The 19,905-nt window shown below is 31.9% G+C and overlaps 1 long non-coding RNA gene across 1 annotated transcript; it reads left to right on the top strand.

Moving 5' to 3' along the window:
* The first annotated feature begins 10,558 nt into the window (after positions 1–10,558).
* On the top strand, positions 10,559–11,345 carry LOC127741411 (uncharacterized). The gene is made up of 3 exons (XR_008002414.1): positions 10,559–10,688; positions 10,910–10,978; positions 11,214–11,345. It is a non-coding gene; the product is annotated as an uncharacterized LOC127741411 (long non-coding RNA).
* The last annotated feature ends 8,560 nt before the right edge of the window (positions 11,346–19,905 follow it).

Genomic DNA, 19,905 nt, shown 5'->3' with positions numbered 1-19,905 from the left:
GATACGCATAGAGTTTTCGTATAATCGAAGAATAAAGTTTTTACTAAAGCGTCTAAAGGTATTTAGATCTGATCTATATTATATATTGTTTATTGGAATAAAGTTTAAGTACAAAATAGATCTTTATGATTATCTTATTTTTCTTCCACTGTGTGTTATGAACACATGGTAATTCTTCAGGCTGTGATTTAGTTTTGTTTTTTAATTTGAAACCTGCAAAATGCAGATTGCGATTTGTTTTTTTATTTATTTTGAAGCCTGCAAATCATAGATTACGTTTTGATTTTTTTAATTATAAACACAAGTTGCATTTTGTATAATAGAAATATTTGAATTTGAGAATCTTGCTTATAAATACATTGCCATTTATCTTTTCCATACTTGTGATTTTTTTTTTGTGATAACTAGTAGTATCAAAAAAATTTGGTGAGGTGAAGTTTAAGTTATGGAAGGTATTGCGAATTTTTAAATGTATTATATCAGTGAGATCATACCATACATACAAAGGTGTGACTTTTGTGTGTGATTTTCTGTTTTTTAGCTATTATTCCATGCACATGAGTTTTGTAAAGCTACAACACGATATTTATGATAACATACAAAGTCACATTTTAAAGTAGATGAGCAACATTTTATATAGGAATTCTGTTATCGTATTTGATAGGCTAATACAATTTCAAATAATGCCCATCACTAACGACACATGTATGCCACAGATGTTTTATATTTATTGACAAACATGATTTTCTGTGTCGATGATAGAGTTATATGTTGAGTTTGATCAACACATGTTCCTAGACGTGGTTGGTGAAGAGTTAAATATGGATGAAATCAGAGACAGCTTGGGAAGAAGATAACAACCACAATGAAGAGGAATTTGAAGCCAACTATGAAGTCGGTGATGAAAATGATGATGGGAATGAGGGAGAAAATCTAGCGGTCACTACAAGAAAAACGCCAAGTCCCATAGAATTCTTCAAATAAATCCGTCGGTAATCAGTTTATTGTTAGATTTACCATCGTCCTAGAGTTGACGGTATAAATGAAGCCAAAAACTGTTTACCGGCGGATCGACAAATTTTTCGTCGATATTTTTAATGGATTTGTCGAGAGTGAGTTGATGATCTGACGGTAACTTTGGTGCCATTTCACGTGGTTAGGCGCTAAGTTAATGTTGAATTTATCCTACAGTAAATCCTATGGTAGTTTTTATTTTATTTTATTTTATTTTTTGGCACAGTTAAACCATAATTAGTAGTCAAATTAAAACTCTTGTTAACAAAAATGTTAGCAAAAATCTAAAATTATCAGAAATTAACAAATTAATTTATTAAAAATAAATTATCTGAATATAATAAAATATTACAAAAGTAGAATACAATGAAGTAAACAAAAAAAATTACTAAACCTTATAGATCCAGGTAATCGCCACCGTCGTTGTCGTCGGGGTCCCTTGGCTGAGGTGACAGAGTAGGTGCTGATGTCAGTGCCCACCAACAGTATTGCTGCCTCTAACTAATATTAAAATAAAGTTTTTAATTTTTAATACAATCAAATAATCTTAACTAATTCTTGATGGGTAATTTAGTCTTTTTAAAAAATTAATGGTTAAAGAATATTTTAGTACTTCAAATATGAACTATAAGAGTTGTCTTTTTAAAATTAATATTAAAAAAGTCTTTTAGTCTCTTGAAATGAACTATGCAAAAATTTTAGTCTTTTTATAATTAAATTTTAATTTTAATTTCTAATACAATTAAACATCTTTAAACTTAAAGAGAATTTTAGTCTTTTTAAAATTAATTTTTTTTTTGAGTTTTAAAGAGGGTACTTTAGTCATTTAAAATGAGCAAAAATAATATTTTATCCTTTAGTATATTTTAGTTATTTTAAAAAATCATATCTACAATTTATAATACAATGAATCAACCTTTTATTTTAATTATTTTAAGATTAGTGCTTGTTTGAGTGTCATTATCTTGATAAAAAAGATATTTTTTCAATAAAAAATATATTTTTTTACTTTTTAGTGTGTTTGAAAAATTTTTAGTAATAAAAGTAAAAGCACTAGAAAAATAAAAAATATCTTTTTGGAGAAACTGTAATTTACATCTTTTTTAAAAGATTTTTTTTCTTAAAAAAAGATATTTTTCATGTAATAAATAAACAAAAAAGTACTTTTATATTGTTATACCCAAACATAATTGATAGATAAAAAAAATCTTTTTGCATGAGATACCCAAATATAAAATTACTTTTATTTTTTCAAAAGATCTTTTAAAAAAAGATAACTCAAAAAAGATCTTTTTTTAGAAGCTCACCCAAACAAGCTCTTAATCCTAAAAATTTATTTTGGTATTTTAAAAATTAACTATAGATAATTTAGTATTTTAATATTGAATTAAATTTCCTTATTGCTAATAAATAAAAAAAATTAATCCGACAAAGATATTTTAGTAATTTTAAAATTATTATTTAAAGGATAATTTAATCTTTCTAAAATTAATAATAAAAAATTATTTAATTTGTTAAAATAGATTGTGATATTTTAATATTTTTAAATAAAAATTAAATTTAATTTGTAATATAATTAAACATCTTTAAATATAGAAGAGTATTAACAACCAAAAAAATATATATAAAAAATATTAAAAAAAAAAACTTGATTGTTAGACTAGTTCTCATATTACTTGAGACCAAATAGTTAGTCAAATAACTTTTTTTCACCTTTTCTAAGCCAACGGCTAGCAAATAGCATACATCTTTTTTAACGGGTCATTTACAACAAATTCCTTCTTAATATAGGGATAATATCATCAATTCATACCTTACTACATGACAAAACAACACTAGACAAACTGATTGTACAATGGAATATCAAAGTTCCAGTTTCGTACATGGAACACGGGATAATTTTCCAACATTTTATACGTTTTCGTAACGCATAAAGCAACTCTCTATAATAACAATTCATGCGTGCAAAGAGTGACATCATTGTGGTGACATCATTGTGGTGACATCATTGTGGAGAATGTTTTTAATATATTAAGAATGAAAATTTTCATGTATTTCAAAGATATGAGGGTTTTAGTAATTTTAGTCATTAATTTTAATTATATATACGTTTTATAATAAAAATTAATAATTAAAAATATGTGTATGAGTGAGAAAAAAAATATGCATACATTATTTTCATAATAATAATAATAATCATAATAATAATAATAATAATAATAATAATAATAATAATAATAATCTTTTTGGCTATGATAGATATATTATTTCAAGAACGTGTTGCACAAAGCATGACCGTATATGGACTTCAATATCTTAATGGCTTCATCACTATTTCCATTCAACTACCCTCACGGTAATAATTTGTTGAAAAAATTATCATCAAGCCAGTCAAGTTGTTGGTATCAGTAGAATACATAAATATTAGTTCGAAGTTGCCTCTTAGCTTTTTGTAATTATAAATATCTAATAAATATAATTATAAACCAAATTTTCATTCAAAATATAAGTATAAATATTCTCTCCAAAGCAAAATAAACATAATCCAAAACATAATTATAAATATTGTCTCCAAAATAACATAAACATAATTCAAAATACTCAATTTTTATCTTCATACTCTTGTAAGTTAGGTTGGGGGAAGTTAGGTTTTAGGAAAAAAATTGCAAAAATATCCCCTCACTAAAAATAACCTTAGCCCGGCGGGGAAGCCCGCCCCGCCCCGCCAAAGCCCGCCAAAACCAGCAGTTTAAGCGGTGCGGGTTAAGCGGGCTTTTGCTATTTGGCGGTCCCGATTTTCCAGCCCAGCCCGCCTTTTTTGGCGGGTTATGCGGGCCGGCCCGGCGGGTTTAGGCCCGTTTGCCACCCCTAACAATAGGTGCTGGTTAACTCATTGCAAATGTTTGAAATTAAATAACTTAATAAAATTTAAAACCCATGTCACAAATTTTTCTTGTTCTCTTCCAAGCAACGCGCTTTCTCTATTCTTCCTTCTTTTAATAGTGATTTAATTTTGGGTTATATAAGGCTCAAACTCAGAAGGATCTCCACACGCGAAACACGAAAACTTGATAAAACCATAATAAATGTAACCACTGGTTTTTATTATCAACAATAAAAGGAGGATAATAAACTTGATATAAAACAAAATAATTGATGAATATAGTTTTTTGAGAGAGGTAATATTATGATATGGTGTTAGAGTTTTATATCAAAAAGATTTAGAATTTAATATTTGCATTGGTGAACTCTAAAAAAAATAACATAAGATAAATAAAAAGAGAAAAAAATACTTATAAAAAAATAAGTAAATCCAAAAAAATGTTCTTGTTTAAAAAGACGTGTTAAAGATATAACTATTTATATTGTCTCCTTTTATTAGAAAAACCTAGTATCATGACTTAGTTTACCCATTTTTTATCCAAGTTACACATCTTCTTTGTCCGTATATTAGTAATGTTAATAAGACAAAAAATACTCAGTCTAAACAGATAAAATTTATCTTATTTAGTATTTATTTATTATAGAATGTATTAAATAAAACAAAAAATAATAAATTTTAACAGTTTTTATTAATATTTTCTTGCTACCAAATATTTTTGCACAACTAATTAGAATAGAAATGGAACTATGATGATTAAATTATTAGATCTGATATTACCTAAAAACAATCAATCAAGTTCTTGTAATTTTTTATTGGTCCTTATTCTGATCAAGATCTTTTAAAATGAGAGAATTAATAAAATAAAAAAACGAGAAATTAATCACTCTTAAATTAAGATAGTGAAACTCATCAAAATTTGTCAACAGGATGAAGAGAATTTAGATCCTCTACTTAAAGTAAGAGAATTAGTAAAGTAAGAAAATGAAATTAAAATTAGTCACTCTTAAATCAAGATAATAAAACTCATATATGATGAAAGTTACAAAATTAATAGTAATTAACATTTTATTTTATTACTTTATTAACTCTTTTATTTTAGAGGATTTAAATTCTCTTCATCCAGACTTAGTGCATGGTGTATTTGGATTACTATTTGTATCAGTTAAATGTCACTACAAAAAAATAGTTTATGGTCATGGTAACTAGTGAAAAAGGTGACCAAATCTATGATCACGGTTTTTTCATTGTGACTTATTTTGCCATGGTCATAGATCTATGGTCATGATTTTTTTAGTTATGGTCACAGTTTCTATAGTCACGATTACAGATTTTAAATTATGACACTTTATACCACGTTTTTTTATGGTGACCACATATTACTCTATGGTCACGCATAAAAACTGTGACCATGGCCTTATGTATGGTTATTCCTGCTTTGTACCATGACCATATAGCTTAATCTATGGTTACAGTGTTAGTGTAACCATCGGTATCTAAATAAATTGCAAAGACTTAAAACTCTGAATCTAAATAAATTATTGAGGAATTCTGAAAATTTTACTATCCAATACTGTACCAAAAATGGATTATTGCTTAAGATTGTCTCATAGTTGGCTTCATTATACTCTTTTATATCTTGTTTTATCATACTGTTTTTTCTAATGGATTATTTTGATCATTTGAAAATCGTAATAACATTAGTTTGTAATTTTGTATTCCCAATATGATTATAAATTTTTCTAAATGATGTAAAATTGTTTGACCTGTTGCTTGACTTTGTTTTCTACATACTTATTGTTCTTGGTGTGGTTGCAAACATATTTTACTATGTTCTGTTCATTTAATTTGATAAGGTTATATCCATGTTTTTAAAACGTGTTGTATCTCTCGTTATTGTCACGCTTTAAAAGTATGGTTGTATCTCTCACTATTATCATGCTTTAAAAGCGTGGCCATATCTCTCACACATGGCCACACTTTTAAGCATTGTAATTTGTAAAAACGTGACAAAAAATAACATATAGCAATAAAATAACCGACACACTTGTAGATGTGACCTTTTCAAAAGTGTGCAAGTAGCTAAAAAGGGTGGCAAAAAATTATCGTCACGCTTTTTTCATCTTTTCACCATGCTTTAAAAGTGTGGAAATAGAGTTGTTTTCTTGTATTGACCCTACTTTAAAACCATGACCATAACTTACTCTATGGTCACTCTTTCATAAAACCGTGACTATAACCTTATCTATAGTCTCCTTATTTTTAAATCGTTATTATAGCTTACTTTGTGGTCACCTATGTTTTAGACCGTGACCATAGCCTAATAATTTATGGTCACAGTTTTAGCGTGACCATAACTTATTTATAGTCACCTTTTTATAAAATTGTGACCATAGCCTTATCTATAGTCATCCTGTTTTAAAATCGTGACCATAGCTTACTCTATGGTCACCCCTGTTTTATACCACGAACATAATCTTACCTATGGTCACCATATTTTAAAATGATGACCATAACTTACTCAATGGTCACTCCTGTTTTATATGGTTACCATAGCTTATTTATGGTATGGTCACGGTTTTAGCGAGATCATAGCTTATTCTATGGTCACCCTATTTTAAAACTGTGATTATAGCTTACTCTGTTTTATGAGATTTTTTTTAAAGTATAATCATATTCCAAAATTATGATAATCACAAAATAAGTCTAAAAAAGATAAATTTAAGAAATCTAAATTATAAAATTTACATTATAAACTAAATATATTTTTAATCTAAACAACATAAATAAAAAATGACAATAGAATGTGTAAACTTAATTTGGAACCTTGCCCAGGAGAGGAAATATTTTTCAAAAAAAAAATGACACTATATTCTTAGCTATATAAAACAAAAAACTCCAGTTGCTGCCATGGTTGTTGATTACAGGAGCTAATACTCAAAAGAGCATCTGGGTATGTCCTCAGCAACATTCACTCTTATTTCCCTTCCATCTAAACTCTGCAACATATGCAAACACCATATTTACACAGATACAGAAAAAAAGGGAGACAACAAACTAGAAAATATATCTACCAAAGTTTTGTTGATACCCTTAAAAAGTTAAGGATATTGGATCATATCCATTAATAGTTGTTTGTATCTAAACATCAATTTTATGTCCTAGTAATTAAAAAAATTATATGTTCTTTTTAAAAACCCATGATTAAATCGTTGTATAGAAGGAAAATCTAAGTCAAAATCAACTACATTGCTCAAAAGGTTGTTCTCTTGTTCAAAACTCAAAACATTTTGAACTATAAATGCATGAAATGTAAAACATTGATAACGTAACAAAGCAGCTTTGAAATACCTGGCCATCAAGAGCAGCAATTGCGTTGTTCATTTCAATATCATCGGTCATTGTGACAAAAGCAAAGCCGCATGATTGTTCAGTCTTTCTGTCATATGCTGCGCGAGCATTCACAACCTTACCGTTCGCTGAAAATCTGCTCCAGGCAACCATTGTCAACATCCCAAGACAAGTTACCAACATAGATTCTAAAAGCCTGTTCGAATGAACGGGGTGGGCATTCAGGTCGCTCTCCTCCTGGAAAAGCCTTGTTAACAGTCAATAGTCTTCCACCTAAATCCTGTTGCAAGAAAAAAAAGAAAAAGAAAAGGATGAATAAGATCTGAAAGAATTAAAGGGAAAAAGAACTCCATAAAACAAAATTAGAAAGAAATTAATGTGAATGTCTCTTCATGGTACATATAAGAAACAACACTAACGGCATTCAATGTTGCAATCAAATCAAAACTCTTATATAAATAGAGGACTTTTGATAGCAATAAGAAGTCCATAATAACAAAATTATAAAAACATGCTTAATTTCATTTAGTGAAAAAAATTAAGGTCATTGATCTACATACAAAGTATTGCAAATAATTGTGTGGAGTATTGGTTACAGCTCCAATTGCAAATTGAACTTTTCTGTCCTCATTAAAATCCAGTAGATAAAACACAAAACAGGGATCCATTACATTGCTCAGTGCAATTTTATGTTTCCTCTCTCGTTAACTTATTGCTTAGTTCTTTGATTTTGAGATGTCATATGAAGCCGTTATAAATAGACCACAACAATTAGTTAATTCTTTTTGTCTTTACCAATACAAAAAAATTATCCTACATACAAAACAAAACAAACTCCAAAGAGAAGGTAAAGAACTTTTAAGAAAAGGTAAACAAAATAATCAATTAACAAATATTAAACCTAAATTAATATAAAATGCATGACAACAATCAATTATCAATTTCTAAAAATACTTAATAGAAGAATCTCAATTAAACATACGTTAAAAACAGTAATAATCAAGTATTAAAACAATAATCAAGTATTTTATACAAATTTCAATTAGCATCAAATTTCAATTTTAAACTTACATTAACAAAATAGCAACAATTTATACAGAAATTCTTCAAATTTGCTATCAAGTGTCACTCTATAGTCTATACAAATACAAATTTCAACTAACACTGATGATCGGATATTTTATACGCTTTTTGACATCATTTTTATATAGTTTTTAGCATGTTTTGTTTAAGTTTTATTATGTTTTCATAGGTTTTAGTGTAAAATTCACATTTTTGAATTCTACTATAAGTTGTTGTGTTTTATGGTGATTTCAGGTATTTTCTGGTTGAAATCTAAGAATTTTAACAAAGTCTGATTCAGATGCAAGGAAAGCGTAACAGATGCTATCAGGATCTGACCTTCGTGCATTCAAGCAAGCATTTTTTAAGCTACAGATATTCAAATGGAGTGTTCTCAATGGCTATGGAAAGCTAACATCCAGGGCTTTCCAGAAATATCACTACTAGAAAATTAGTTATTACAGAAGGATATTTTCGATGGATATTATCCCACGGAAATACAGACGAAATTTCAGAGGGATTTTTTGTCGAAAAACAAAAAAAATGAATTAGCATAAATTACAGACGGAAAAGAGAATCCGTCGATAATTCCGTCGAAAATATTAATTTTTTTTGTGAGAAATAATTACAGACGGATTTTCTGTCTGTAATTAAATAGACAAAACGATGTGTTTTATTAAATTATTACAGACAGAAAATCTGTTTGTAATTTAAAATTTTCCCTCGAAAATATTGAGTTAACCTAACTCACATCCTATCCTCTCGATGCATTCACACTCCACACTCTCCTTCATAGGGGCTTCTTCCTATCTTCTCAGATCCTATCCTCTCAGAGCTTCTTCCTCTCTCCATCTACGTTCTCTCCATCACAGGAGCTTCTTTCATCGCTGCCGCTCTCTCCATCACTCCGTCCATGATCTCATCACTGACAGCAACTACCATTCGCTGGTCATTCTCATCCACCGGTTCAGGTATGATTTTGCATGGCTTTCAATTTTTGAATTCTTCTCATTTGAAATCATAGTTTCTGTGCTGTTCAGGTATGGCTTCAGGAATAGAAACCATTATACACTAACAAACCAATAAACCCTAGCAACAACATTATCGATCTTACTCTCACTTTGTAAACTTGTCTGTCTCTTCGAACCCTAGCTTTTCTTTCAAGACGACTTATGTATTTATTTATTTATTCACTCCTTGTTTCAATTTAATTTTGAATGATTTTTGTCTTCAAGAAGTGCAGCGATTAAAATCTTCTCTGGTTAGATTTTCATTGTTGTGTATAAACGGTAGATGATAAAATTTGTACATTTGAGCGCTGATATCTAGTCAAGTGAAAAAAATGAATTACTTATTTTACTTCTTTCCTACACAGTTTGCTTTGCTTTGCATGCTATATAATTCATTGCAGATATTAGAGGGTGAAACCATGTCATTGTTTTCTTCTTCCTTTGTCTATTTTGTGCTCCTGCTCTCTATTATCATTCATAGCCATAGAGTTCACTCATTTTCTAGGTACCGACATGCCTTACCAGTTACTACTTTCACATTCCCATTACCATTCCACTATTTTCTTTTCTGCTACACTTGTGACCTATATTGTTATCTTCTTTGGAATGGTTCAGTATATGATTACATTTCTTTTATATTATTGATGTTTTGTCCTTGTGTCTATAGAAATATGAGTTCTTGACACTGTAAGTGACAACTCAGAAGCAATGAACTAAAAGCAAGTAGCAAAATTTTGCAGGGGAAACTCCACAATTCCCGGAGCAGGTGGTTTAGGCAACAGCTACATAAAAGGGCCTCTTTTGGAGGAATTCACTTTTCCTGAAAAATTAGCTCCCTTCAACAGTTGCCATGCTTCCACCATTGTTGAGGTACAAAATTACATCCCTTTTTCTTTTTTTTTTCCTTCCAAAAAAGTTGAAGCTTTTGTCATGATGAGAAGCATATTACATTGATGTCTATTTTGAATTCCACCAGGTTGGGAAGGGTCTTTTTTGGTTGCATATTATGGGGGAACATCTGAGGGGGCGCCTGATGTCAAAATATGGTTGCAAACTTACAAGGTAATGATGTAAATAGTTAAAACTTAAAGGTTGCATAAATTGCTACTTTGACACCTAGCTTTTCAATTCATAAGAAACTGGGATTTATAATGCAATCATAGTAACTTTGAATTTGAAACTTTGGTGAGAGATGTTACTTTCCTCTAAACTATTGGCTGCTTATTTGACTTGATTTGGCAGAATGGCAAATGGAAATCACCTGTAATTGCTAATGAAGAACCAAATGTTCCTATGTGGAACCCTGTGCTGTTTAAAACTCCTTCAAATGTGTTACTGCTATTTTATAGAATAGGCCTTGATGTTCAAAAGTAATGTTTCTAACTCTCACAATCTCTTTATGAAGTTTTCATCTTTTTAGCAAGCTGCTCTAGTTATCATCGTGACATTAACCTAGGTTCTCAGATAGAGGTTCAAATTTTTATTCTACTTTTTGTTGGTTCATTTTTTTTTGAAATTTGGTGAAGGAAAACATAAATGGATTTGATAAGCTTCAACCTGTGATAAAGGGCTTTTAGTTTCCAATTTCCAGGTTAGTGTTGAGCATCATAGTCAGCCTTTAACATGATTTTGATATCTGCAGGAAAGAGCAACTCAACAGGTATTGTCATTGTAGTGATTTAATGCTTGATTAACTACGAATATGCCATCAATGGTCATGTTTGAATCTAACCATTATTTCTTTAAAAGGGAAGAAGCACTAAAAGAAAAGCGCTCACATTAATGAAGTCGAGTTAATAATTCATTTATTTCTTTAATTAAGTGTCGAAATTCAAATTTTATTTTTGTATAATTTAAATTTGAAACATAATTTTTTTGTTTGAATATATTGTCAGGACATGCATTTATCGCAAGAAAACTCGGCGCGGATCTTCAGCATTCATGGAAAAGGAGATACCTTTTACAGGAATATTAAGCAATAAGGCTGAACAAAATCTAGGTTTCCATTCAATTGAACTACTTTGATTGCTGCTTCCTTTGTGTTTTTCTGTTCTTTTACCTATAGAGTTAACCATATCGTTTGACTTCTTGTTCGTTTGTGATTGTAGATTTTTTCAACTGGAACAGAGTGAAAATTTGTTATTGTGATGGTGCCTCTTTTGCTGGGGACAGTGAACATAAGGTAGAGTTTGAATATCAGAGATAACACATTAGTAACGACATTCATAGAATAAGGGTTACCACACAAAACTAAGTGAATGTTGTCTACTGAGATAGGCTGCACGTCTACAATTCCGAGGACAGCGCATTTGGATGGCTGCAATGGAGGATCTGATGTCGAAAGGAATGCGTTTTGTCAAAAGCGAAGTGTCTCAGTGATGCTGGGCTATTTCTTGATGCGTAAGTTGCTAACTGTGGTATTTCTACAATCAATGCCAATTTCCATCTGTGACTGCACCATTTTGGACATTTTCTCAAATTAACTACTTACTTGTTTCTCCCTCTCAAATTAAAACATTTTCAGGCCTGGTGTGTGGGGAAATGAAGGTGGTTAAGTGCAGTAATCCAGATTCTTGTAAACTCGTATAACTCATTTGAGATGAACCAACAAGTTCAAGCTGAAGTAGCAATGCTTTCTGAAACGGTATAAATCTTTTATTTAGTACACTCTCTCTAACATGAAAGTGAAAGTGCATAAACTGTTTTCTTTTATGTAATGGCTACAGAATTCTATTTCCAGGGTTTGGGAATCTAAGTTCATTTACCACTTATTGATGGCTGTGATATATTGCGTTCCATGGAAGAGTCATACACCATCGGCCTCCCCACCAGCCATTTGGCCGGTTCTGTTCCGGTGAGTCCTCCTTCTCCTCTTCCTAGCAGTTGAAGTGGTTTTATATAATTTGGAATTAAATTTTATTAAGTTATTTGATGCCAATAAACTTTTCTGATCTAATTAGTATTAAACTATTCCTGTTTGAGAATCAGGCTATCACAACTGGAGAAAATAGTACTACGAAACAAGATGGTATGTAACTAAAGCATTATTTTTTTAAAATTTTTTCAATTGGAGCTGTGTATTATTGTAGTGCATTGCGTTGAAGCTTGGTTCCCCTGATAATGGATGCAGCCCCTTTGGCAAATTTGAATTTTACTGACGGATGGATTATATCTAGTATCTAGTTGTAGAAAAGAGAACTTTAAAATTTGAATACAGTAGCAACCTTTTCGTGAATCGGAAAATTAAGTTGAAGCCCTTTTTCTTTTTAATCTTTGTTACCAGTATCTGATTGGTATATTCTATTTTATTTTATTACTAGACCAATTCGAATTTGGTTCCAGTACTTTCTAAGCCACTTTGTGTTTTTTATTGTTATTATCATTTTATTTTAATAAATTTGCTATTTCCATTTTGTTTTGTTGATTATATATTAATTGTACCAACTACCATGTTCATTTCACATGACAGAGCGAATTAGGCATAGTAAATATTTTCATACGATGGACCAGTAAAGTAAACTTCTGATCTTTGGTCCATAAGATCTTATTTTTGTTCATAAACAATACAAAACACGATTTCAGTATACCATATATTTAACATGTTATTTTTATTATTATTATTGTTATAGCAGAGACGTGCATAGTTGAAGAACCTAAAAAAGTTGGTCATGTCAGCATCTGAAAAACCATCATCATCTTGTTCAATGACGAGTACTATAGCATTAGCAAGAGATATTGATCCACTATTGAAGGATTTGAACGAAAAGAAGCAGAGTTTCAAGCGCAACGTGGTGTCTTTGGCTGCAAAGTTGAAGGATGTTCGGAACTGTCTTGCTTCACAGGAACAATCTTATGCCAAAGAAACCTTAACAAGAAAGGTACAAGGTTATGAACTTAAGATTCTTTTATTTTCAATTTTTGAGTTGCTACCTTCTGTGTCCTTTTTGTTACAATTAAAAAAAAACTCCCCAAAAAATTAGGTTTACTTTTTGGCCATACTTGATGAAAATTTTTCAAATTTTGATATCAATCATTTCTGCTTTTTGAGTTGTATGTTTTTTTTAATGGAATTTTTCTTTAATCATGCAGGAAGCAGAGACGAAAGCCAAGAGCATGGAGTTTAAAATTGGAAGATTGCAAAAGAAATTGGAAGAAAGGAACGAGCAACTTTAGGCTTCAGCCTCTTCTGCTAAAAAGGTATCAATCGGCCTCTTCTTTTTAACTTTTTATGTTCAGATTATTATGATATATAAGATTGAAATCATTTTGCTATGGAAAGATTATTTTGCCGACAAAATTATTCATTAAAGAGTAATAATTCTCTTGTGATACCCAAAAGATCATAATGTTTTATTCTAATTTTGAGTAAACGCCCATTAAAGAGTAATAATTCTCTTGCTACCATAACATTTACTGGGAGAATGCTTCCTGTTTGCTTCTGCCATATGCTTTCTTTATTAATATTATGATGGATTTTTTTGTCTTCTTCCCTTATCAGATCTCCAACTTTGTGATTGGACTGTATTCCATCTCTACCTAATTCTCTTTCTTTCCTTTGTTTTGCAGAACTACAACACCACCTCTTCCTTTCTCGCTTCTTTGCAAATTCTTCCTCCTTGCCCTTGTTGGGTATGTCCCAAAAGTAGCTAAAATATAATATTTTCGGGAATTGTTCTTATATCTTTGGTTTCTCATTCAGTGGTGATACCTTTTGATGCTGGGATATACATTACAGCATAACTATGATGTAGAATTGTGTTTTCACTAGCATAAGCTACAACTCTCACACTCTTGGATCAGCTATGAGCAACTTGACTCTGACAATTATTTTTTTCTGGCTATCATCTTCAGGTAACTAATTATAGGGCATACATCTATGCATCTATGCATGTTTGGATATTTGCATGCATATGGATTTTGACAATGTCTCTTTCTATATAGACTCTTAATCTTGGAAAGTTAATTCAAAATTGTGCTTATTGGCCTTTTCTTTCCATAAAACTAGTTTGTTTGGTCTTTTATTTCTAAGAGTTAATAAATTATATATTGAAATATTTTCATATTGTACAGATCATGGTTAGTTCTTATGCTTTCAATTGACATAATTTTCATTAAGGATGTGGAGTAATGAGTTTTTTGTGCCACAACAAAGTGAATAACTTTTACTATTGACATTTTTTCATGTACTTTTCTCTGCTGTGTACTTTTACTGACATGCAGTACTTTAAAATTTTTACAGCCAAGAAGTGTATCCCTTTTCCAATTGCATTAAGCGATATAAAGCAACACGACATTACTCAAAGCATGTGCGGGATACTGGTTGATTGGCTTGTAGAGATTTGCATAATATAACTTTTCTCATATAATAAATGTTATGAATTATAGTTGATAAATTTAGTATGGTTGAACAATACACTGAGGATTATAGTTAATGTATCAATAGATTTTGTCTATATTTTGAATTATATTGACTTGCTTGATAAATACGATGAATTTGTTTATTTTTTGAAATATTATAAATATTCGAATACAAATTAGATAAAAATTTGTCTTAAATTTATATTTATTTTGTATGAAAACAAGTTTATTTTGTAATTAGAAAAATAAAAAAAAATTCTATTTTACTTTACTGACGGATTTACAGAGGGATTTTCCGTCTGTAATTAGAGTGTCAGATGATTTTACTAGGTTCAAATTATAGACGAAAAATCTGTCAGAAAATCTATCTGTAATTACAAACAGAAAATTCATTGGAAAATTTGTCTGTAATTACAGACGGAAAATTCGTCTGTAATTCCGTCTGTAATTACAGACGAAAAATCCATCGAAAAATTCATTTGTAATCCGTCTATAATTACAGACAGAAAATTCGTCGGAAAGTTCGTCGCCTTCGGGAAATAGATGGAGAATTTACAGAGAGAAAACCCGTCGGTAACTGGTAAAAATCCGCTGGTAATTTTTCGACGGAAAAAAATTTGTCGGTAAATAATTTCTGACGAGACTTTTACAGAGGGACACAATCCGTCGGTAATTTCATCGGTAATCAAAAATCCGTCTGTAATAAAGACTAAATCTGTCTGTAAATCTGTCTGTATTAATCCATTTTCTAGTTGTGTATATAATAGTCTATACTTTACTTCATAATTGAAGGCCCAAAACTGGCATTCAACGCCAGCCATCTACCCTAGTCCTGGCGTCCAACGCCTACATAGAGGTGGCCAGCGTCCAACACCCAAAAGGGGCCCCCTAGCCAGCGTTCAACTCCTCTAGGGAGTCTTAGCACATGGAGACACCCTTAGCTAAGCCCAAACACTCACTAAGTGGGCCCCGAAAGTGGATTGTCGCACTATAAGCCTAAGCCTATCATATTTCTGTAATCCATAATTATTAGACTAGCATATATAGGAGAAGATCAACCATGTTTAGGATCTTCTTCCTCCCCCATTATTTTTGAACACTATTATGTACAACATGAGTTACTAACCTCCTACGGTTAAGGTTAAAAGCTCTGCTGAGTTTTATGAATTAATAAAAGTACTATTGTTCTATTTCAATTCGTGTTTGATTCTCTCCTAAGATGTATCTTCATTTTTTAACCTTATGAATGAGTTGAACCGTCACAAGTTATCTCTATTCTACATGGGTTCCGTGAGCGTCTTTCATCGGATATCAATGAATCATTAGCTTGAGGATACATCTCTTAGACGGTTAATCCATGACTTTGTTGGGGACTTCTCGAGACATCAGTTCAGCCGAGGTATGGGGACATTAGGGTCTTTGTGGTAAAGGCTAGAATCAAGGCGCAACATTCTCTGATCTAGAAGATTTGACCTTGTCTGTGGCGCTTTGAGTAGGATCACCAAAAGGATGAACTGCAGGAACTTCACCCTCAGTCAGACTGGATGCATACTAAACCTGTCTTTAGCCTAGAGAAAGATTGGCGGCCTCTCAACCGGCGTTGATCACATACAGCCTGCTATAGAAGAAATCATTCACAGTTGGAGTAGATAGTAAGAAAGTATTGATCCAGAAGAGCAAAGCATCTCCGAAGCCTCAACCTTCCTCTCATCATTAGATTCAAAATTATTGAGTAACGTTATCTTTATTTTACTTTTATGCGTTTAAACAGCTAAACAACTTTTCTATCCGCCTGACTAAGATTTACAGGATAACCACTATTTGATCCAAGCCAACAATCCTCATGGGATCGACCCTGACTCACCTTAGGTATTACTTAGACGACCCAGTGCACTTGCTGATTCAGTTGTGTGAAGTTAAATTCTGTGCACCAAGTTTTTGGTGCCGTTGCCGGGAATTGTTCGAGTTTGAACAAACTAACGGATTATCTTGTTGCTTAGATTAGGTATTGTTTTTAATTTTGTTTGAGTCTTTTATTTTTCTTTTTTAAAAAAATAAAAAATTTCAAAAATCTTTGTTTTCTTTTTAATCTTTATCTTATTTTTGAGTCTTTGTTCTTGTTCTTGGTAAAAGTTTTGAACTTTTTGGTGTCTTTTACCAAAAATTTTTCAAAAATAGTGTCTATTTTTTGAGTCTAGTGTCAAATCTTAAGTTTGGTGTCCATTGCATGTTCATTAATTGCTTTGAATTTTTCGAGTTTGTTCTTGGTGTTCTTCTTGATATTCAAGTTGTTCTTGTTTTTCTTTTTGTTTTGATCTTTAAAATTTTGAAGTTTGGTGTCTTTAGGTGTTTTTCTTTAAAAATTTTGAAACTTAGTATCTTTTGATCTAAAATTTTTAAGTTTGGTGTCTTTAGGTGTTTTTCTTTAAAAATTTCGAAACTTAGTGTCTTTAGATCTAAAAATTTTAGATCTGCAGGGATGAAAAGCTCTCCAACCTTGACAAAGACAATTTCCCCTAGCCCATGTGCCTGTCTCAAAGACTTGTCTATCATCTGTAGTGCTATCCTTGTAGGTTGTTCCTCTTTGATTTGGAACTTTTTCATCACAGATAAGGGATCAGATTGATACTTGAACCAAGATCACAAAGGGCTTTGTCAAAGGTGATGTTCCCAGTAGTACATGGAATCTGAAAGCTCCCTGGATCTGGCATCTTCTTTGGCAGCTTACTTTGAATTATGACACTACATTCCTTGGTCAGGACCACTGTCTCATCTCTTTTTAAAGGGCTCTTCTTGGATAGCAACTCCTTCATGAATTTAACATAGAGAGGCATTTGCTCCAAAATCTCAGCATAAAGAATATTGATTTGCAACTTCCTAAAGACTTCCAAGAACTTTGAAAATTGCTTGTCCTTGGTCTCCTTTTGCAGTCTCTGAGGATATGGCATCTTATACTTGTACTCAGGAGCCTTAGCTAATGCCGAATGTGTGTCAAGAGTAACTGAAAAAGGGTTGTCTGGATGCCTAGGAGGGGCATGTTCTTCCTTGTCTTTTGCCTCTTTTAGAGCCTCTTGTTCAAATGGCTCCTCACTAACCTTTGCCTCTAAACCTGCTACTTTACCACTTCTCAAATGAATGGCCTTGCACTCCTCTCTGCAATTGGAGACGATATTACTGGATGAGGGTTGCTCAGGTATTCATTGTTCTATCTGGTTTATTCGCATCTCCAGATTCCTAAAGGAGGCTCGGGCTTCCTGTATAAAGTTTTGTTGGCTTTTTGTGAGTTCTACAACAATGAAAGCTAGGTCAGGGGTACTCTGAGGTTAAGGAGGCTGAGAAGAAAGGTTGTTGAATTGATTCTGATTAAAACTTTCCTGAGAGTTGCTGTCTCTTAGGCTGCTTCATCCACCCAAATTCTAGGTGATTCCTCCATCTCTGGTTAACATTCTAAGAATAAAGAGTATCATTAGGGATTCTGGAGGAATTTTTCATGTAATTGACCTGCTCAGATATATACTGGACATAGTTGTTAGTTTTATTTTGAGGGGAGCTACCACTTGTATCATAAGGAACATCTGAAGGAGCACTATAAACTTTAGCAACTAAGCTCTGCATGCTAGTCAATTGTTGAGTGATAAGACTCATTTGTTGAGTTAGGAGTTTATTCTGAGCAAGAATTACATTTACAGCATCCACTTCCATAACTCCTTTCTTTACTATATTCCTCTCAGAAGAGTATAAATATTGGTTGTTAGCAACCATCTCAATAAGCTCAGTGGCCTCTTCAGGCATCCTCTTCATGTGTAAAGAACCACCTGGAGAATTGTCCAGAGACATCTTAGCCATCTCAAAAAGTTCTTTATAGAAAATATGTACTCTGATCCACTTTGAGAACATGTCAGGAGGACACTTCCTAAGCATCATCTTGTATCTCTCCCAGGCATTATAGAGGGACTCACTTTCTTCCTGCCTAAAGGTCTAAACATCTGTCCTCAGTTTAGTCAGTCTTTGAGGAGGAAAGAACTTGTTTAGGAACTTGTTGACCACTTTATCCCAGGTATTCAGGCTCTCCTGAAAGTCCAACCACTACTTTGCTCTATCCCTCACAGCAAATGGGAAGAGCATTTGCTTATAAACCTCAAGGTCTACTCTATTTGTCTTCACAGTGTCATAGATCTGCAAAAAATTAGAGATGAATAAATTAGGATCTTTCTATGGGAGTCCATGAAACTGGCAAGTTTGTTGCACTAGAATGATCAGCTGTAGATTGAGCTCAAAATTATTTGCTCCAATGGAAGGCATAGCAATACTGCGCCCATAAAAGTCAAGAGTGGGGGCAGTGTATAAGCTAAATGTCCTTCTAGATTGCTCATTACCATTCAGATCCGTAGTTACTCCCCCTGTTCTTGTACACACAGACAGAAAATAAAGAAAAAAATAGAAATCTCTACGTCAGAGTGTAGAGAGTTTCCAGTGAGATATCCTATGTATAAAAAAATAAGACAAACAAAGTAAGCAATTAACCTAAGAATTCCAAAAACCAATAAGAAAAGGCAACTAGAAATTTTTGAAAATTAAAGAATGAAGAGTACTACTATTTTCGAAAAATTTAAAAAGAAAATCACTAAAGGGACACCAAACTTCAAATAAAAAATTAAGGGAAAACAAACAAAACGCAATTGAAAATTAAAAGAAAAACATAAACAAAACTAAGAAAAATACCTAATCTAAGCAACCAGACTAGTAGTTGTCAATCACAAATAATCCCCGATAACGGTGCTAAAAATTTGGTGCTCTGATGAGCGGATAATTTATACGCTTTTTGGCATTGTTTTTATATAGTTTTTAGTAAGTTTAAGCTACTTTTAGGGATGTTTTCATTAGTTTTTATGATAAATTCACATTTCTGGACTTTACTATGAGTTTGTGTGTTTTTCTGTGATTTCAGGTAAATTCTGACTGAAATTGAGGGATTTGAGCAAAACTCTGAAGAAGGCTGACAAAAGGACTGCTGATGCTGTTGGAATCTGACCTCCCTGCACTCGAAATAGATTTTCTGGAGCTATAGAACTCCAATTGGCGCGCTCTCAACGGCGTTGGAAAGTAGACATCCAGGGCTTTCCAGCAATATATAATAGTCCATACTTTATTCGAAGAATGACGACGTAACTTGGCGTTGAACGCCAAGTACACACTGCTGTCTGGAGTTAAACGCCAGAAAAACGTCAT

This window comes from Arachis duranensis, chromosome 9 (assembly GCF_000817695.3).
Source record: "Arachis duranensis cultivar V14167 chromosome 9, aradu.V14167.gnm2.J7QH, whole genome shotgun sequence".
Lineage (NCBI taxonomy): Eukaryota > Viridiplantae > Streptophyta > Magnoliopsida > Fabales > Fabaceae > Arachis > Arachis duranensis.
Note: the sequence above shows the minus strand (reverse complement) of the source record. Positions and strands in the feature narration are given on the sequence as shown.